General features: G+C 47.3%; 1 protein-coding gene across 1 annotated transcript in view; it reads right to left on the reverse strand.

Annotated features, from left to right (window-relative positions):
* SNX8 (sorting nexin 8) overlaps positions 1–21,488 on the reverse strand; it is a 167,309-nt gene extending 145,821 nt beyond the window's left edge. Inside the window, exon 1 of the mRNA XM_086940614.1 lies at positions 21,405–21,488. The gene's annotated coding sequence lies outside the window, so the exon portion shown is untranslated. The remainder of the gene's footprint in view (positions 1–21,404) is intronic.
* Between the last annotated feature and the right edge of the window lie 267 nt (positions 21,489–21,755).

Raw genomic sequence — 21,755 nt, forward strand, 5'->3', positions numbered from 1 at the left:
GTTGAGGAATGTATCATCAGACCTTGCTCACCAGTTCCACTGACAAACAAGCTGCAGCAACAAGCAGAGGAGCCTCTATACCATTCCCCTTCGGCTCGTCATTCAGCCTCAAGGTACCGACGGACAGAGCGGTGCCTTATCCGTCCGAGCAGTTGCCGGGTGAGGTGAGGTCCACTTCCCACACACAGCTGGGAAAGACCTATCGCATCACCAGAACAACACTGAGAAGATGTGGTAGGATGGTTCTGTTTTGTTCACTTCTTTGTATAATTTGTTTTGTCCAGCACATATTATAGTGCCTTGCAGTAGCAGATATTAATTCGGCCCTGACGAATGCCAGTGATCCTTCACATTTAAGGCAGAAACATGTTGGCCCTCTTATATCTTACTTAGTTTTCTACCAAGCAAGTTAAACAGTGATTTTTTCACACTGTTGTTTCACTATTTTTTAACCTGACGTCCAGGCAAACGCTAATAAAGGTCTTTGTTTGCCTTGATAGCCATTTTAGCACACATCACTTTATTTTATTTTCTTGCACTGCACATATCAGCCTCACTCTCTAGTCTAACAACTGTGGTGACCATACCATGGTTTAGTACTGCGTCGCTAAATCACAACTGGGCGACTGCATACTTACCTCGGTATTGGAGTCCTACATGACGAGGCTCCGCCATCGGGTGGGCTGATAGGACTTAATCAGCTACAGTTGATAGTCTTTTGTTAGTCTCACTCTTGCACAATCATACCAGTGTCAATAGTCGTACCTCAGCACCATTTTGACTTACAGGCTTTGTTGTTATTTAGGCCTCTATACCATTCACCAGAATGATCAACCAACGTAAGATCTCAGAAACCACAACTCTTCCTCTATAACCAATGTGTTACCTGCACTCTCCTTAGCTAGACATTCCGTCCGCATAAACTGGCTGCCAATTTGTTTTGAGTGTCCCCCTGAGCAGCAACCAAAACTATTGACCTTCTGGTTCAGAGAAGCAACAGAACAATCTTGGTTCCAAAATCAATTGCAATATGTCTCAAAGTTTGTGTACTGTCTCTTTCATGAGAGCAATCATCAGTACTGCATAACCAACCAGATGCCAAACCTTTACTAGGCATTACAGCAATTGTGCATTCTCAACAATACTCCGTACCAAACAGCAAGGCAAAAGTAGAATTCACATCTACTCCCTGCATGCAAATCTTAATCAGTGCCTTCTCTTTAACACCAAAACATGTCTACGTGATGATTCTGCACACATGCTACAAGAGTCAATCCTGATGCATAATGTTGGACAGGCCACGTGAAGGGCCGCTCCCCCTCTGCCCGACCAGGCCCGAGCCCGGCCCCTCAAGTGTCACACACCACCACTTCACGTTTTCCGTCCCCTCCGGGACCCTTGCCTCTGAACATATCGACCTCGTGGGCCCGATCCACTACCGGCCCGCGCACCCAGCCTGGGCGCCATCTTGGACCCTCCACCACGAGGCCGCGTGGCTCCCGATCGACCCCAACCCTGGGCCTGGCCAGGCCTCAGACATCCCGGCACCACCATCCACCCAGGAGGTGAGCGGACTACTTGGCAGGTCAATGGGAGAAAGAGGTGTCGATGGCTCTCCCCCGCCAGGTACCGCTCGCCCACAACCTCCCCGGGCGCTGGCTCCAACCCCCTGCTGGGTGTCTGGACTCCTTCATCCCGGACCCCCCGACCTCCAAGTGCGAGGGTCCGGACATCAAAGGGCACCAGCCCTATAACTGGGGCAGCTCCAGAGCAGGAAGGCAGTTGTATCTTGGAGTCGAGAGACGCAGAGAAGAACTCATCCTTGACGGGCTATTGGCGCTGCCGTAGCTCTGCCTTGCGAACCATCGTCCTGCCTGCTGGCGCTGCCGCAACCTTCGTAAACCTTCATCGTCGTCGGGACCTGCTGGCGTGGCCGCGGACCGTTTGTAACCACCATCTTCATCGGGACCTGCTGGCTCCGCCGCGGACCGTCGCTTCCTTCATCCATCTCGGGACCTGCTGGCTCCGCCGCGGCCCGTCCATCTAGAACGCCGAGCTCGAGGATTGAGAGCTATTCCATCTATTTGGTAACAAGACTGTCCCGCTACCCCTTTTCCCCATCCAGAGACCAGAATCGAGGGGACCCCTGAGTCCAGACCTCCTTGTATCATTTCACCGTACTTAGAGAATTGCTTATAAAGTATCGTTAAACCTTAACCTGGTGTGGTGTCCGTCTGTGGGGGGGAAGTTACTTGTCTGTACGATCGCTGGAGACGGCTCTCCCCGGAGACCTCTCCCCTTATCCTCGGCCGACCCTCCCGGTCCGTCTAACATTGGTGGCCAGCGGCGCGATCCGAATCACCGCATAATCGTACAGAAAGTAGCTCACCCCACGACGAAATCACGATGACAACCAAAGAAAGCGGATCCACCGAGAAATTTCAGATGGAGAAATTGGACGAGTACAGCCATCGTGAATTAAAACAATTCTGCATCGAACTAGGTATCGCTACCACCGGTCTCAGTACCAAAGATGATTTCAAGCATGCCCTAGAGTCCTGGGCAGAAACCGGGGCCATCGGAACCACCGACCAAAGCATCGCAGCAGTAGAAAAAAACACCACGGCCCCCGAGGAGCAAAGAAAGGGTCTCTCGCAAGACGAGATCCAGGAACGAGAAAAAACACGGCTACATGAGCTAGAAATGGCCCGGCTCAAAATGGACGTTGAACTTAAGTTGGCCGAACAAAAGCTGAGCTTAGAGCACCTGCGTCTCCGAGAAGAAAGAGAGGAAAAACAGAGACAAAGGGAGCTCGAGGAAAAGAGACTGGCATATGAACACGAGCGCAAGTTAGCTGAGATAGACTTACGCAAGCAGAACAAAGAATTAGGAGTGCTCGAGCAACCCCCCACCCCAGGGCCAACAGTTAAGAAGGTACACATCCCCAAGGATGTCGTTCGAGAATACTTCCGAGAGGACGACATCCAGCAATGGTTCAAGGCCTACGAAATCGCTATGACCGCCCACCGGATCGATCGAAGCGACTGGGGAGCCCGTCTATGGGGGAGATTCCTCAATGAAGGCCGCGATGCCCTGCTACAGCTCCCGGACCACCAGATGACCTCCTATGACCACATGAAAGCTGCCCTCCTCACCCGCTATGGGCTCACACCCGAGATGTACCGTCAGAGGTTCCGAGACTGCACCCGCATCCCGGGTACAACTTGGGTGGACTACGTGAACTATTTTAGCCGAGCCTTCGAGGGCTGGATCAAAGGAAGCAATGTCACAACTTACGAACAACTATTCAATCTCATGGTGTGGGAGCATCTATCAAACAATTGCTTCATTGAGCTCCGGCAGCACCTCCTCGACACCAAATTGACTGATCCACGGCAGCTCGCAGCCGAAGCTGACCGGTGGGAAATCACCAGAGTGGGCCGAAATGGATCCTATGAACAGAACCGGAACAACAACGGTCAGCACCGTCCCCGAGGAGGGGGAGGGGGCCAAGGACGAGGAAGAGACAACGCTCCGGTCGCCCCCGCTACCAGCACCACCCCCCCGGCCAACCGGGGCAGCACCCCGGCGCGACCGGGATACAGAGCCAACGTCACGTGTCACCGGTGCCAACGAGTCGGCCACTATGCAAACGACCCAAATTGCCCACAGTACCAGAGCCCAAGACCCCGCCAGGTGGCCGCTGCTGCCCTGGGGGAAGAACAGATCTCCGAGGAACAGGAAGAATATGAGCAAGAGCATCAAGAATGGGAGCCAGCCGCCATGGCTCTAGCATGCTTAGGGGGGAAAGACATGGTCCCGCGGGTCCCCCTACCCGCTAACACCCGGAAGTACAGCCAATGGGTGAGCATCAATGGACGCCAGGCCGAAGCTCTCCGTGACACCGGGGCCAGTGTAACAGCCGTCCGCTGTCACCTGGTGACCCCAGAACAGTTCCTACCAAACATTCTCTGCCCTGTCCGTTCAGCCGATAACTCGGAAAGTCTGTGTCGGATGGCCTGCGTCCCTTTCGAATGGGGAGGGGTCTCCGGCATGTTGAAAGTGACGGTCCGGGATGATGCCCCCGTAGACTGCCTCCTGGGGAATGACCTTGAAAGTTCTCCGTGGGCAGCCGTAGAACGAAGAGAACACCTGGGGATGTTGGGCATCCCGGACTGGGCGTGCGTCACCACCCGGTCCATGGCCGCCCGTGCCAACCCCCGACCGGAGGAACCCGAGTGGCCGGCGCCTCCTCCCCCAGTCGCCCCAGTCGAAGACACCGACCGTGCCGTCCCCCCAGAACCAGCTCAACCTCCGGACCTCGCTGGCCTCGACCAGTGGCATCAAGAGGGGGGGCCCACTCAGGAGCAGTTTCGACAAGAGCAGAAGACCTGTCCCTCCCTCGAGTGACTCCGCCAACAAGCCCTCGCCCAGAGCGCAGGGGATACCTCCGGAACACATTGGATTTACTGGGACAATGATCTGCTATACAGTGAGCAAAGGATCGCGGAGCTGGGGGCCAGCCGAGTGCTAGTGGTGCCCCTCCGTTTTAGAGACTTCCTGCTAAACCTGGCCCACGATGTCCCCCTGGCTGGACACCTGGGTCAAGATAAAACCTACAGCCGCCTAGTGACCCACTTCTTCTGGCCCAAAATGAGGAATGATGTACTCCAGCATTGCCGATCTTGCCCCACGTGCCAAGCCAGTGGAAAGAGCGGCCGCAAACTAAAAGCCCCCCTGCAAACATTTCCCGTGGTCACCACCCCGTTCGAGAGGGTCGGGATAGACATTGTGGGGCCCCTGGACCCCCGTACAAGACAAGGACATCGGTTCATCCTGGTACTGGTGGACCACGCCACCCGCTACCCCGAGGCTGTTCCCCTGCGAACCGTGACAGCCCCGGTGGTCGGCCGGGCCCTGATGGGGATCTTCTCCCGTGTGGGCTTCCCCCGAGAAGTCGTCAGCGACAGAGGCACAAACTTTATCTCTAAGTATATGAAGTCCCTCTGGCAACAGTGTGGGGTCACCTACCAATTCACAACCCCCTATCACCCTCAAGGGAACGGACTCGTTGAGCGGTTCAACCGCACGCTCAAAGGGATGATTGGGGGGTTGGAAGAGCCCCTCCGTCGCCAGTGGGATGTGCTGCTGCCGTGCCTCCTCTTCGCATATCGAGAGGTCCCCCAGAAGTCCCTCGGCTTCAGCCCGTTTGAGCTATTGTATGGACACCCCGTACGGGGGCCGCTCAGCCTAGTCAAGGAAGGCTGGGAAATGCCCCCTCTAAAGAACCCTCCAGATGTCTTCAAATACCTCCTAACCCTCCGCAACCAGACCCGCCGGTTCAGAGAGCTGGCAAAAGCAAACTTGGAGGCCAGTCAAGAGGACATGAAAAAGTGGTATGACCAAAATGCCTCCTCCATCGAATTTGAACCCGGACAACAGGTATGGGTGATGTCCCCCACCGAACCCTGCGCCTTGCAAGACAAGTGGACGGGGCCCTTCAAAGTAGTCGAGCGCAAGGGGCCCGTCACCTATCTCGTCGACCTGGAATCTTCACGGAACCCCCTCCGAGTCCTCCACGCTAACAGACTGAAACCCCACTTTGTACGTTCAGAACTCAGCCTCCTGATGGCCACAGACAATGGAGCCGAAGGAGACTCCGAACCCCTCCCTGACCTCCTACGGACTCGGGAGAAAGATGGCTCTGTGGATGGGGTCCGACTCTCGGAGGCCCTCACCCTGGAACAACGCCACGAATGTCGAGACCTTCTGTTGCAGTTCGCCGGCCTGTTTTCCCTCACCCCAGGTGTCACTTCCTGGTGTGTGCACGACGTGGACACGGGGGACAGCCCCCCTATCCGCCACCGGGCCTACCGCGTACCAGATCGGGTACGGGCCTGCATCCAGGAAGAAATAACCAAGATGCTCACGCTCGGGGTCATTGAGCCCTCAGACAGCCCCTGGGCCAGCCCAGTAGTACTGGTCCCCAAAGCAGCCCCTCCCGGCACCACACCGGAACTCCGGTTCTGCATCGACTACCGGGGCTTGAATGCGGTCACTAAAACGGATGCACACCCCATCCCCCGGGCAGACGAGCTAATCGACTGCATGGGAGCTGCCCGCTACCTCAGTATTTTCGACCTGACGGCGGGCTATTGGCAGATCGGCCTCACACCCCGGGCCCAAGAACGATCTGCATTTTCCACTCCTGATGGCCATTATCATTTCAAGGTCATGCCCTTCGGCATGAAGAATGCCCCAGCAACATTTCAGCGGCTCGTCAATCAGGTCTTGGCCGGGCTCGAAGGATTCAGCGCCGCCTACCTAGACGACATCGCTGTGTACAGCCACCATTGGTCCGACCACCTCCACCACCTCCGAGCGGTGCTACAGGCCCTTCAGCAAGCTGGCCTCACGATCAAGGCCAGCAAATGCCAAATTGGTCAGGGGTCCGTAACCTACCTCGGACACCAGGTGGGAAGCGGCCTGGTGGCCCCTCTGCAGCTCAAGGTTGCCGCCATCCAGTCCTGGCAGCCCCCCACCACCCAGACCGAGGTACGCGCCTTTCTGGGACTCACGGGCTATTACAGACGGTTCGTGAAAGACTATGGTACCATCGTGGGGCCCCTCACAGAACTCACGTCCAAAAATCAACCCAAGAAGGTCAACTGGACCCCAGATTGTCAAACAGCCTTCGAACAACTGAAGGCCGCCATGTGCTCCGCTCCTGTGCTCCAGGCCCCCGACTACAGCCGGGAATTCGTCGTCCAGACGGATGCCTCCGACCACGGCATTGGAGCGGTCCTGTCTCAATTGAACACCGAAGGCCTTGATCAGCCAGTGGCCTTCATCAGCGGGCGACTCCTACCTCGAGAACAACGCTGGAGCACCATCGAGAGGGAGGCCTTCGCTGTGGTGTGGGCCCTCAAGAAGCTCCGGCCCTACCTCTTTGGCACACACTTCCGGGTGCAGACCGACCATCGACCCCTGCAGTGGCTGATGCAAATGCGGGGGGAGAACCCAAAACTACTACGTTGGTCCATCTCCCTACAAGGGATGGACTTCACTGTTGAACACCGGCCTGGGCCAGATCACGCCAACGCGGATGGCCTGTCCCGCTTTTTCCGCCTCGACGAGGAGAATCCCCAAGAGGATGGGTGACTCTCCCCGCCTTCAGCTGGGGGGGACGCATGTTGGACAGGCCACGTGAAGGGCCGCTCCCCCTCTGCCCGACCAGGCCCGAGCCCGGCCCCTCAAGTGTCACACACCACCACTTCACGTTTTCCGTCCCCTCCGGGACCCTTGCCTCTGAACATATCGACCTCGTGGGCCCGATCCACTACCGGCCCGCGCACCCAGCCTGGGCGCCATCTTGGACCCTCCACCACGAGGCCGCGTGGCTCCCGATCGACCCCAACCCTGGGCCTGGCCAGGCCTCAGACATCCCGGCACCACCATCCACCCAGGAGGTGAGCGGACTACTTGGCAGGTCAATGGGAGAAAGAGGTGTCGATGGCTCTCCCCCGCCAGGTACCGCTCGCCCACAACCTCCCCGGGCGCTGGCTCCAACCCCCTGCTGGGTGTCTGGACTCCTTCATCCCGGACCCCCCGACCTCCAAGTGCGAGGGTCCGGACATCAAAGGGCACCAGCCCTATAACTGGGGCAGCTCCAGAGCAGGAAGGCTGTTGTATCTTGGAGTCGAGAGACGCAGAGAAGAACTCATCCTTGACGGGCTATTGGCGCTGACGTAGCTCTGCCTTGCGAACCATCGTCCTGCCTGCTGGCGCTGCCGCAACCTTCGTAAACCTTCATCGTCGTCGGGACCTGCTGGCGTGGCCGCGGACCGTTTGTAACCACCATCTTCATCGGGACCTGCTGGCTCCGCCGCGGACCGTCGCTTCCTTCATCCATCTCGGGACCTGCTGGCTCCGCCGCGGCCCGTCCATCTAGAACGCCGAGCTCGAGGATTGAGAGCTATTCCATCTATTTGGTAACAAGACTGTCCCGCTACCCCTTTTCCCCATCCAGAGACCAGAATCGAGGGGACCCCTGAGTCCAGACCTCCTTGTATCATTTCACCGTACTTAGAGAATTGCTTATAAAGTATCGTTAAACCTTAACCTGGTGTGGTGTCCGTCTGTGGGGGGGAAGTTACTTGTCTGTACGATCGCTGGAGACGGCTCTCCCCGGAGACCTCTCCCCTTATCCTCGGCCGACCCTCCCGGTCCGTCTAACACATAATAACACCCTTGTTCACAAAATAACCAAATAAGAATGGTGGGAAGCTAGCAGTAGCACCAAAAATACACAGCTCACACTCCAGCAGTAAATAATACAGTAGCAGAATGCAATTCAGTAATTGTTTGCTCTTCTTGGACTATCCTTATCTTCTGGCATTTCCCACAAAGCCCAGCTTTTGTAGATGCTCTTGAGGAATCAACTTCAGGCACTACAAATAAACATACAAATCTCTGTATCCTAGTAGATGTCAACAACTGTTGACACGCAAACACCTTGATGCACCTCATGCTTAATAGCACTGAAGCACTGGGTTTTCCTCAATTGGTCATGTTCCAATCCACTCATCCTGTGTACTTTACCCACCTCAAGAAGACCAACACAGCTTTGGTCACAAAAATGGAGAGCGAGTTTGCTCAACATGGTCTTAAACTTAGAAGAAAAGAAAAACGGAAATCCAGTGCCTTGAAAGGCAATGGAGTAAATTATACAACCTCAATGATACAAAGCAGCTTCACAAGTGGTCTAGAATCGCCAGTCCCTCCACCAAAAAAGCCAAGAGAACATACTTATTTTAGCACATCTCCATTGCCAAATACCCAACCAAAGGGCTCATCAAAATAGTAATTGAATTCCATAACCCTACCTTTAGAGTAAGTAATACTATGAGAAATTCTGTGTTGCCTTAGCAAAATTCTTCATAAAAAAGCTCATAATCTCGAATCTAAAAACAAGCAATAGCCCGAAACTAGCAACCATGCCAGCGTAGGCCACATCCACCAAATAAACCCTGCTTATTCCTCCTACTAACAGAAAACCGATGATATAATAAAGACATAAAAATGTCAGGCTCATCAGAAGACCTTTGCCCTAAAACATTTTCAAAGCAATTCTCAGCTGCCATACCGGTGAAAGCAATCATTAACTCCTTCCATTCAGCTGAAAACGTCTTAATTGACCGGAAAAACTCTTAAACCAACCAAACATAAAGAAGCACGGCTTGACTAGACTGATCCAGCAAAATACAGATAATAGCCAATGGACTATTTCAAGGTAAAGTTATTGAAAAGACAATATTATTTCAAATATACATTTCCATTTAACAAAGCACACAATAATCTGAGAGACAGGATTCGATAAGGATGAAGCACTAGTCTCCATTTGGGATGAGCTCAGAAACTCCACAGATGTCGTTGTATTCCTACTGTACTTGTTGTCAGCATTTGCCATAGTAAACAACTAAATACAGGCCTAAAGACTACATGACACAGGGATCCATGGCACAGTCCTCAAGTGCATAACCTCCTACCTTAAGGATACACTGCCACCATTCAACTCTGCTCCTTTCACCTGTTTGGTAGGGAGGCCGCAGCACTCCACGACAAAACAAACTAGGCTCAAAATGCAACTTTCCCTTCTGGCTCACCTTCTCATATTGTTAACTCCTACAAGCTCACCTGCTACAAGTATGCTGATGACACTCAAATCATACATAACACTGAAAATATAATTAAATATCAGGACATCCAGACTCAGCAAATACCTTCAGGCAGTGGAACAAGGGAGGCATGAAAAACAAATAATAAAATCTCAACTCCTCCAAAACCTAAACTCTTTCTTATGAATCCTGGCAAAAGCACATTCCCTTAACTTCTGGAGATTAAACTGACGCCAACCTCGTCAAGTTAAATGAAAAACCTCATAGCTATAATCTCACTTTACTCACCAGACAAGGAAATGAAGAGAGCTTCTTTCATCGTGATGAGAATACTATGCTGTAACTTCTCCATGTTAGGCCTCTCTCAAAGTGTACTGATATACTTAACATTACTGATGGCCCATCTTTATTACACCAATGGGCCAAATAATACGTTACCAAATCCAGAATAATGAAGCCAGTCAAGAACTACACTTGAGGAGGTGGGATAATGTTGCACCAACGCTCAAAGTCCTGCAGCAACAAATGATGGACAGAATGCTGAATAAATCAACCATTCACCCCCAGTCAAGAGATCTGGGTTAAATCCATCACTCAAGGCGAAACACTGTTCCAAAGCTGCAAGCAGAATTTCATTCTAAGTCTGCTGCATTGCACACTGGACAAACCACAGGACTGGATTAAGACTTCCCTTCCTTCAGTATAAACTTGGATACCACAGCAAAAAGGAGAAAACTCTGATCAAGCATGGTTCCACTCCTGTCAATTTCTTCTTTTCTCAAAAAAAGAAAATCACATAGGGGGAAGCAACCTCGTCAGAGCAGATGTCAAACCATGGAATAGGCTCCTTAAGGAATTGGAACCATAAAAAACCATCACAAATTCAGGATACAAAAATCTTTTTTTTGCCATTCAGTGCAAAAGTGATCCCTGGACCAACACCATGAATTGTTTGTAAACACAGTAGGCAAAACTATCCGACATTCCTTTCACGTATAACTTCACGCACAGGATGCTCAAACAGGTAACCACCCCCAATGTGAAGCATACTTTCTGGTCCTCATGCAGAACACCAAAACACAACAATAATAGATGAAAATTCAACCCTCAGAGTTACCGTGTCCATGCTTGTACAAACAGTAGCTTTTTTTAATCCTCCCATCTGAAAAGCACTTTCAGGCTTCAGCAAAAGATAGGAAAGTGTTACAGGACAGCTACAATTCAACATTATCTGCACATTACACCACCTATCTTATTAGCAGTTAGAGAGTGTTCATGAATCCAAAAGTGGAGGTTGGGATACGCACTCCTGAAGTGATCTTGGTGTAATTGATAAGTTCTTTAAAGGTGGGTGGTGCCCGTGAGGTTGAACCCTCTGTACTTGGGTTAAATGAAGATCTGTGATGCACTGTTCTCTCAAGAAAAGTGTCTCCCCAGAGCACTCGAAATCAAAGGTTCAATAAAAGTTCAATAAAAAGTTCAAAAGCGTGTAAGTCAGTTTCAAAGATTTTCTTTACTTGTAAATCATTTCATGATTCTTCTCATGGTATATACATATTCAACTCATTGGCCCAATGCATTTCGAATGCAGAACGCGGAAAAACATTCGATCGTTTACACTTTAACCGGATTCCCATGAGGACTCAGCTAGATTACTTCATTCGACATATTCTTACACCAGTGCGGCAACCCATTCGCCTAACCAGAATTGCACAGGGCCCCCGAAGAAGGGCATAGCCCGAAATGCATTGGGCCAATGAGTTGAATATGTATATACCATGAGAAGAATCATGAAATGATTTACAAGTAAAGAAAATCTTTGAAACTGACTTACACGCTTTTGAACTTTTTATTGAACTTTTATTGAACCTTTGATTTCGAGTGCTCTGGGGAGACACTTTTCTTGAGAGAACAGTGCATCACAGTTAGAGAGTGTCACATTTTAAAATGTTTTAGCTACGAGCAAGAAACTCAAACAGGAAGAAATTTCTCAACAGTGATGTGGTCAGGACTCGATTATTAACATTATATAATTGATGGGCCCCACATGGGATGCAGGTGCAAACGCCCTTAAAGCAGAATAGGCGTTTCATTTCATATCACTGCCATATTGCTGTGGTGTCTTATCACACCTTAATATTCTGAAACATATATAACAAAAGGCAGTGTTTCTTAACCTTTTGACTTCTATGGACCCCCCAATTATTCATTACTGGAGTCATGAAACACCCACTGAATCAACATTGGAATCCGGGGTCACACGCAGTAACTATTGGAATCCAGGGACCCTGGCCTAAGCAATGTTTATCATTTGAACAGAAAAACAATACAAAAAAATGCATTATCAAGCATTCGCCAAGCAAATACACAAATGATGAAATATTTTATTTAGTTCACAAATAAATATGAAACATTCTAAATGAAATGGGAAGTTTTGAGCTTTTTTAAAATTCAATTGAAGCCAGTCATCTATATTATAATCTCTTTGATACCGTTGCACTACTCCCACGAATCAATTAACGGTACCAACTTAATTTTTAGGCTTCAATTTCAAAGTCCTTCACATTTACAGAACATTTTAAACTTTTAAATATGTACACTTTAGTAATCTGTTAATATTATCTCATGTTCTAAGCAGTCTCCAGGTCAAAACCACTGTTATAGGTAATTATGAACCAACTCCATCAACACATTTCCGCAAATTGAGCAACTTCATTATCATTCTCCGCAATGCAAAAAGTAAAGGTCCCTCGGTCTGTTTTGTATTGGTATAAATACAAGGATAACAAATTATTGCAGGAATTTAAAATATCACTGTATGCTGAATGGCCTAAATCGTAATACTTTGCTTCACATTAGGAATTTGCTATTTATCAGGCATCAAATGTAACAATGGGAAGTAGAACATCTTTGCACTGACCAATAGCACCCACAAGCGGAAGCAATGCCAATCCAATTAGCACAGGTAACAGACACCTAACATAAAATGCAAGATGAGGTGAGCACCTTCAATCTTAGGGAGGATCATAAGTTTAGCTGTTGACAATCTCATGGGGTCCACGAATGGCAACCATTTTGCAAAGTATATATTCAGTCTATGTATCATTTAGTAGTGTACTAGAAACTGGTCCAAAATATGATTCTATCAGAGAGTAATCTTAGTAGAATAGTCTAATACAGGTGAAAAGGATCCCCGTTTTTAGCCTGGGCCCTAAAAGATGGAATATGGGACAGTTGTATACCTACTCTATACCAGCAGTCCATACCTATCTTATGCTAGACACATTTGTCTTCACACAACAATAAAAAGATGATGCTCAGAAATGATTGTGCCTCTTCGATACTTCATACACTTAAAAGTAGCTCTAGTTCTGACCTGGTGGCCTTCACTATAAAGCACGTCCACGACGAAGCACGTCCACGACGAAGCACGTCCAAGAACCAAGAAGATGAGAAACAGTTCAAGGCAATGATTTTTCTGAATGGGTCAGTGCTCACGTAGATGGTGGGAAAAATATTAACAAGAAGCATTTTGCGTGCACAAGACACATACAACGTGTTTTAATAGTGGGACCGGGGTGAGAGGCAACCAGTGCTAATTTATTGGCAGACTCAACCTTACAACTGCTGAGCTGCAGATAAACGGACCTTCAAAATGCACAAGTTAATAAGGGGAGGTCGGGATCTGGTTATTCCAGCTATAAGTGAGAGGTAGGTGAAATATTTCACTAGCATCAATCATATGAATGTGGGAAACTTGTGGGCTACATTGTTACATTTCAGTTTGTTGTCACTTTCTCAGATTGTTTGAAATCCATGAATTTTCCAAACTATGCTGTAGACACTCCTGAAGCAATGATAGCATTTCCCTTTTTATCGTAGCAGAACAAGAGGAAACAGGACAAATTAGAACTGGAATAAAAGAGTTGTAGGGCACAGGGTTGAACCATGACCCTGGATAAACAGCTCAAAATGTAAGCTGATGGCATTAAATTCCGGAATAACTATAATAAAAAATTATATTTCTCATCCAAAAAGATGTACACTACAGAAAGTTAAAGAAAACAGGTCAACCTAGCCCAGAGCATCCTCATAGCAGAGATTTTTTTTAAACCTTCTAAGTGCAAAGGTGCTGCTGCAAAAAAAAAGGATGTAAAGAGTACAATTAGCGTGTATACACAGATATTGTGTTCTGCTTTTTTTCTGTAATGGCAAGGACTGATGCTTGTTAGGATTGAGATGCTTTGGAAAAGCAGTAATGAGGTGTAAGTAATGGAACAGATTGTAGAGGACTAACATCTTAAATTACAGATCATACATGGTTACATATTAGGTGCAGGTGAGGGCTCGTGTCTATGTAATGCAGTACCTGGGAAGGCTCCAGAGAACCTTTGAGGACCATTGGCTGAATGATATATGAACTTTCATATTGTAATAGCATGGGCCTTGCTAGGCAGGATTGAGGGGGATTGGTACAGCTATGTAATCCCAGTGCTTTAACCGTAGAGATTTCTTCAGGGTTGGTTTGAGGTGTACTGGCACAGCGGAGTGTAGGTTCCAATACTGGGAAAGCAGGATTGCATGCTAGGTCTGAGGTGCTGCTGTCAGGGCTGTATGTATAGTCTAGTGAAATATCTGTGCCATTGCTGCAGATATGATATGAAAAACCCTAGCAGGTGGGGGGGCAGGTCAGCTGGTGGAGTTATATCTCTTTGAAAGAAATGATCTCACCAAAACACGTGAGCCATTGCATATCCTTATGCGGAATGTTTCCTAAAACAATGGGAAAGTGAAGCAGCAGCAGTACATTTGGTTATAAATGTTATATAGCTTTTACAAGGCCCAAGATCACCTTACAAAGAGCAACTTTACATGGATATTAGCAGTGGAAATAAGTAAACAACACGTTATAAATAAGTAAACATGAGCACTAGTACATTACACTGATAAGAATTGCAAAGGGGAATAACCAGGGAGTGCATGGATAGCTTCAAGACTGAAGGGCAAATGTAGTGGACAAAAAGATCATGGTAAACAGAAAAAGTCTTACGTGAAGCAAAGTCCAGGACAACACAGATCCCCTTGTGATCATCTAGCAAGAAAGTTAATAAGTAAAACCGGTGTGTTTTGCAGATATTTTAGAAGTTCAATGAATAAGATTAAGATCCAGAGAAACTGGACCCATGAGGAGAACTGGGAATTTACTGAACTGGCAACATATCAATAGGTTAACCAACTGTTGATGGCGAACAAAGTATGAAATAAAGGTTGAAGAGAAAATGTTTCAGCTCCTGTTCAAAGGCAGAAATAGAGGAGGTGGTGCAAACAGCAGAAGGGAGTAAGATGCAAACTTTGAGTGCACATCCATAGAAAGACCGTTTCAGATTGTGTTTTTTGTAGTGGTAGAGAATTGGAACTGCTCAGATGTCGAGGACTACTGCAGACTTGAGCAAGATAACGCGAGTGGGCAGCATGAATACATTTGATAACAAACCAAGCTATTTAATAGGCAGATCTACCTTCAATGGGAAGCCAGTTCAATGAGTGAAGGAGTAAGGTAATGAGCTAGGAAAGACCAACTCCAGAGATCAGGCGGGCAACATACACGGGGGCAATAGGTATGCCAGCTGTATATTAGACATGCCATCTAGGATCAAGGTTTGCGTTATTCTTTTAGGTTTGATTTGCTTAATTTTTCTAAAATCATGGTTTGCCTTCTTGGAAACTGGATCTGCTTTCAAGAATGCTCTACAATGATATTTTGAAAACAGTCTAGGCCAGTATTTCCCAAACTGTGGGTCGTGAGCCACTTATTGGTGAGTCACAAAAGTCCTGTTCTTCAGAAGGTGAACCAGCAATAAATAAAGATGCCATTACATTTTGCATTTATCTTGTCACACTTGTTGTGCTTCAACGACAGGGGTAGAATGTCAGGCTATGTCTTCTGACAAACTGCAGCATATTCTTTCAACATGGGGATTGATGTTTACTTTGCTTTCTCGGACTGAAAAGTAAAAGAAGTTTCTAAAGTGAACTATGTGACAAACTTGCTGGGTAAAATGAGTATGAAAAGAAAGGCTGTAGGATGTCATTTATTTTTTTAACAGAACAAAATTTAAATAGCTGAAAATTAACTATACACATATTTCAAAATATATCAGTAGTTAGGAAAACAAAAATTAAGTGCATTGCTTTGTAATTCTGAAGTGCGATGGAAAAAGAATCGATGGTGGTGAGAAGTCATTCAGAAATAAATGTTGCCCTAACTGGCAGGGGTATGCTTAGACGAGGGTCTAGTGCTCATTGTGCCACTGGATTCAAGCTAGCCTAGCTGCTGAGGGGTGATACCCTGAAACCCATCCCAGGATGATTCTTTCCAGTCCAGGGAGGACCTAGCCTGGCAGTTCAGGCTGGACTGTTCCCATGGGGAGCAGGGTCAAGACTGATTTACATATGGCTGGGTCCAAACTGGGGTGGCGTGGTGAGCAAAAAAACGATGGATTAAACCCAGATCTGTGACTGGGGGTGAATGTTTGATTTATTCAGCATTCTGTACATCATCTGTTCTTTTTTGCTTTGGATTGGAGTGGGGCAGGTTGTTTTTGATTGGAGTGGGGCAGATTGCTTTGAATTGTAAGGCGGCAGACTCTTTTGGATAGGAGCGGGCATATTGGAGTGGGGTGACATGGATTAGACTGGAGTGAGGTAGATTGGAGAGGTGAAATGGGATGGAGTGAGGTGAATTGGATTGGAGTCGGGCAGGTTGGATGGAACAGATTGGTTTGCATGGGAGTGGGGCAGATTGTTTTGGATTGGAGTGGAGCACACTGGGGAGGGGTAGATTATTTTGGAGCGGGCAGATTGTTTTGGATTGGAGTGAGGCAGTTTGTTTTGGATTGGAGTGGAGTAGATTGTTTTGCATGAGAGTGGGGAATATTGTTTTGGGTTGGAGCGGGCAGATTGTTTTGGGTTGGAGTGGGGAAGATTGTTTTAGTTTGGAGCAGATACTTTTGGAGTGGGCCAGATTGTTTTGGATTGAGTGGGACAGATTGTTTTGGATTGGAGTGCGGCAGATTGTTTTGGAGTAGGGGTAGAGCAGATTGTTTTGGATTGGAGTGGGGTAGATTGTTTTGGATTGGAGTGGGGCAGATTATTTAGATTGGAGTGAGGCCGATTGTTTAGATTGGAGTGAGGCAGATTGTTTTGATTGGAGTGAGGCAGATTGTTTTGTGGGGGCATATTGGAGTGGGACATGTTTTAAATTGGAGCAAATTGTTTTGGATTGAGTGGGGCAGAGTGTTTTGGATTCAAGTGGGGTGTGGTGGACTTCAGTGGATTGGGGTATACTGCATTAGTCTGGGTGGATTGGAATGAGTGGGGTGGACTAGATTGCGTGGATTTGTGTGGGGTGAGATGGGGTGGAACGGAGTGGGGTGGATTGGAGTGGAGTGGGGTAGATTGGGGTATACTGCACTGCATAATTTTGAAACTTACACATAAGAAAGAAACAATGCCGCTTTGCAACACATAGAACAAGATAATAGTCATCTTTTGAGAACAGTGCCCACAGGCAAAAACAAAACAAAACATGAGTACAAAGTGAGAAAAGAAGACTTGGTAAAATAAGAGAAAGTTAACTCTAGAAAAAAACTTGGTAATTTTGTTTGTCCTACTGCACAAGTTTTTGTCAGTCACACGCCTTCTGTTTGCTGGGCACTAGAAGTTAAAAAGAACAAAACAGTACCTCAATCACATCGGGAAAAGCTGAAGTTCGCTGATCAAGTTGAAACAATCAGTGCTTGGTCCCTGATCCACAGAGTGGAACAAAATGATGCTATTACTGCAATGACCAGTTACGAGGTTGTAAAGAAGCGTGCCATGCAAGCCAACAAATTATAAGCAATGGGCGGGCTCCAAGCCCATTTTTCTGAACAAAGCGTCTCGCAAGCAATACATATACGCTATTGCATGCTTTTGCAGGCTCGACCCTAAAAAGGGGGAATAAAGAATCAAGGTTCCAGGGATCTGGCTGGAGTATGTCACCCAAGATCTTGAAAATATTCTAAGAGTGTCATGAAGTGATGATCTACTTTTTCCAAGCACTTATCTGAGACTTGAATCATGATTTTCAATGTATTGTAAAAGGAGATAGATGAGGTCTGATGAGTGAAGATGGTGTGTTGGAGAGCTTCTGAGAAAGGAAATATTGGTTTTAATCAGATGTTGAAAACGCTATCAAAGAGAACCAACTATGAGGATGTTTGATGGGATTAGAACATGAGGTCTGCTGTTAGGCTACCCTATGCTGACTGTGATATTGGTGCATAATTAGCATTTCAGGATAGTTCAATTTAGGTCTATGCTTAAAATATTTAGCAGCATTTTTGGATAGATTGGCTGGGTGAGTAATAACGTAGGAATTTGGTCCTAATAAGCATACATTTCTAGTTATATAGAGATGGGATCAAGAGCACAATGCATCAGCAGGGTCTGTGAACTACTGAGAAGAGAACCCGACGCCCCCAGTAATCCCTCCTATTAGGATGCACAGCTACAAAGGCTAGATCCAGCGCCGATGAGAAAAGCAATACTGGATAAGAGGGATGGCCCGGTTGTGTAAGTCCGACAGATTAGGAAGGGAGGAAAGAAATTGAGAGAAGCTCCTTATCATGGACAACTATCCTCAAGTCAAATTGAGAAATACTTGTATGATTTAACAAGCTACTGCCCCAGTGTACATTCTGTGACACTTATGCTATGAGATTGTTATCTCTATTTCTCTTAGATGATGTGGGTATGGTGATGTTGATAGACACCTGATGACAATAAAGTGATTTACTGCTATTGTGTCAGCTCTTAACTGGTCAGCCCAGACTGGACTTTGTGTTTTTTTTAATCTATGATTTGTTTGTATGTCTGTTTATTGATTTAAAACTCAATAAAAATGGTCACAACTATATTTATCAGAAAAGGTAGACAAAGCAAAGGGTTGTTTTATCAAAAGGTATCAATACAAACGAGATCAGTACAGAAGAGACGATTAGAGGACCGAGGGTCCATATTTCTATGCCAAAATTAGCGATCAGTAGGGAGCTCATCGGTCTAGAGACAGGGAAGGGGGACTTGCCAAATGAGGTGTCCCTTGCTCGCCTTTCTCTCATTACTTGCTCACTGCACCATCAGGATTCAAGCAAGCCGGGCCGAAGACGGCTGAAATGCCAGAAACCGGTCCCCGGAAGCTTGTTTCCTTCCCAGTATAAGAATTGGCTTGGTAGTTTGGTTTGCCCTGTTCCCATGATGCACTGGGCCAGGGACAGACTAATTTACATGTAGCCAGTTACTGAGCTGGGATGGTGCAGTGAGCTAAATAACGGTGATGGATCAAGCCCTGATCTGTTGACTGGGTACGAGTATTCTGTTTAATTCAGATGCTCTGTCGATCACCACCACCCTTTTCTGAATCGTTTTGTCCACCACAAGCGTGGAAGGGTATGCTCAGATGTGAGTCCCTTGCTCACTGCACCATCAGGATTCAAGCAAGCTGGGCCGAAGACGGCTGTAATGCCAGAAACCGGTCCCCGGAAGCTTGTTTCCTTTCCAGTAAAAGAATTGGCTTGGTAGTTTGGTCTGCCCTGTTCCCATGATGCACTGGGCCAGGGACAGACTAATTTGCATGTAGCCAGGTTCTGAGCTGGGATGGTGCAGTGAGCTAAATAACGGTGATGGATCAAGCCCTGATCTGTTGACTGGGTACGAGTATTCTGTTTAATTCAGATGCTCTGTCCATCACCACCCCCCTTTTCTGAATTGTTTGTAAACATCACCAGGAGCTTTAACACCTTAGCTGCTTTGCAAATATCCCTCCCCAGTGCTGCGCTGTCCATTGGAACTAGTGCTGAATGGACGTCCAATGGTCGTGCGCAGCACTGGGAAGTTAGCGCTTGTGACGACCGTTGGCCGTCAGCAGCGCTTAAGAGGTTAAAATTGCAAAATACATTAAAAATAATAATATCAGCATCTCCAGGCCATTCTTTAGCTATGGATGGCCAGAAATATTCAATACTGTCACATTTGCAAGGGTGTGATGGTAAGTAGTAAACATTAATACTGGCATTTGGCAACACTGACAAGGAGAGTGAGTGGTGAAAGCTGCTGTGACCTAAGCAAAAATCTTGATCGTCAGCACTTATTTTCTCATAAATTAAGCACCGATTATCTCTGAAAGGGTTGGGCACTGTTATGCAATTTCTGCTTGGGAAACCTCTGTACAAGCCTTTTTTCTCATATTAGTCATACTCAAAAAGCTACTTTTGAACCCTACTATGGTATACTGAAGAAAAAGCTGTGGTGTTAGGCGATTTCACTCAAAGGACTGATCTTCCCGAGGCCATCACGTGTCTCTTTCATTGACAAGATATAGTTACGTTTCAAAGTTTCACCAGTTAATTGGGAGTACAACCAACTGCCCTGTATGTCTAAAATGTACTTGTTCAATTAACCTGCTAGATTATACCTTAACTCCAAAATACGGTCAAAGATTACCACAAAACTGTAGACACGATTGGACATTGCAAAACAGACATAATATTCTGCTCTAATTACTCACTGAGAGACTGTAACTAAAGTACACATTCTTAGTTCATTTTGTGGCCCCTTTCTTCGGTTGTTTGTATGCAGTCCGACATACCCTGCAATACACTTGCATAGCTGTCTGTGCTAGTTCAAAACAGCCCTAATTTGCAAATTCGTGACACTTTTTAGTTATCTAATTCACTAACGGGGAGCTAGTTTTACTTTGGTGTGCAGGAATATTTTGTGTCAGTCCGATCATGACCAGACCGTACCTGCCTATCATCACTGCTTTTTGGTTTGAACTGACCTCTTCCTGCAATTGTACTCCACTGTTATCTTAAAGATGTAGGGGCTCTGGGCAAGAACTATTTTGGAGACTGTGTTTGGAACAACTTTGAAACTATTACTCTTTTTTTATTTAATTCAAGCCCTATGTTGTCTAACAATTTTGAATGATACGTTAAGCCCATAATCGAGCTTGAGTGAAAGTTCAATTTCCGAGAGAATGGGGGCTTGGAAGGTGGAATCCACGTTGCTCATAAACGTAAACGTCTCTGTCGTTCTCAAAGCATCTAAACACCTGAAGAACAAACTGAAAGCTCTTCACAAATTCCGTCTGACCTAATGCAAAGCCCCGATTCGAGCAGGAGACTCCCGATTTTGTAAGTAAAATATGGTTTAGCTGATGCCAACGGGTGAAATACACTGTCCCGATTTTATTTCAGAATCTCATACTTGCCAGTTTAAAACTGTTGGCATGTATGCGAATGTCGGCGGTGCCCGCACCCTGCATTATACACACATGCAACTTTTTGACAGTTCCAAAAAAGCGCTTTTCGGAGTGGGAAGGATGACAAGCCTCAATACGTTAAAGGAAATACATAGAACATAAAGAGATTTTACAATACGAACGTACAAAATATACTTTTCAAACGTCAGTGCCACACATCTAACTCCGAACTTTCTTCCAAAAGGACAGCTGGACTGCATGCTCTAGCAGACAGAGCCGCCCACACTGAACAGCATCCCTCCGCAGAACAGCAGTAGCTAGGAGAACTTTCAACTCATCAGGACCATCCTCCCTCACCGCCACATCTTGGAAACTTCCCCGTCGACTGTTCCATTAAGATCCCGCGTGTCACTTCAGGCACCTACCTCGCGCGCAGCAGCACAACTCGAAAGCCAGCTCCTCACTGAAGGCTCGCGCACCGCTGCCAAGCGCAGCAGCTGCCAGCCCACAAGCTGTCAGGCTTCCCGGCCCACGTGACGCCCCTCCCGTGAGAACCACAGCTGTATGCCGCGAGCCAGGGCACCACCTCCCGAACGCTCACAACGTTCCAAAAATAAAAGAACTAGAGCGCTAACACCAACCATGGGCTAGGACACGACGAGAGGCAGGCGGTCATGGCTTCCACGGTGTTTGAATAGATGAAATGCACAACTTTCCTGCGGAGCAGCTTCAGAAACTTGTCAAATAACGTGTTTTAATCGCGCTTTTGTGATATT

Source organism: Lissotriton vulgaris, chromosome 10 (assembly GCF_964263255.1).
Source record: "Lissotriton vulgaris chromosome 10, aLisVul1.2, whole genome shotgun sequence".
NCBI lineage: Eukaryota > Metazoa > Chordata > Amphibia > Caudata > Salamandridae > Lissotriton > Lissotriton vulgaris.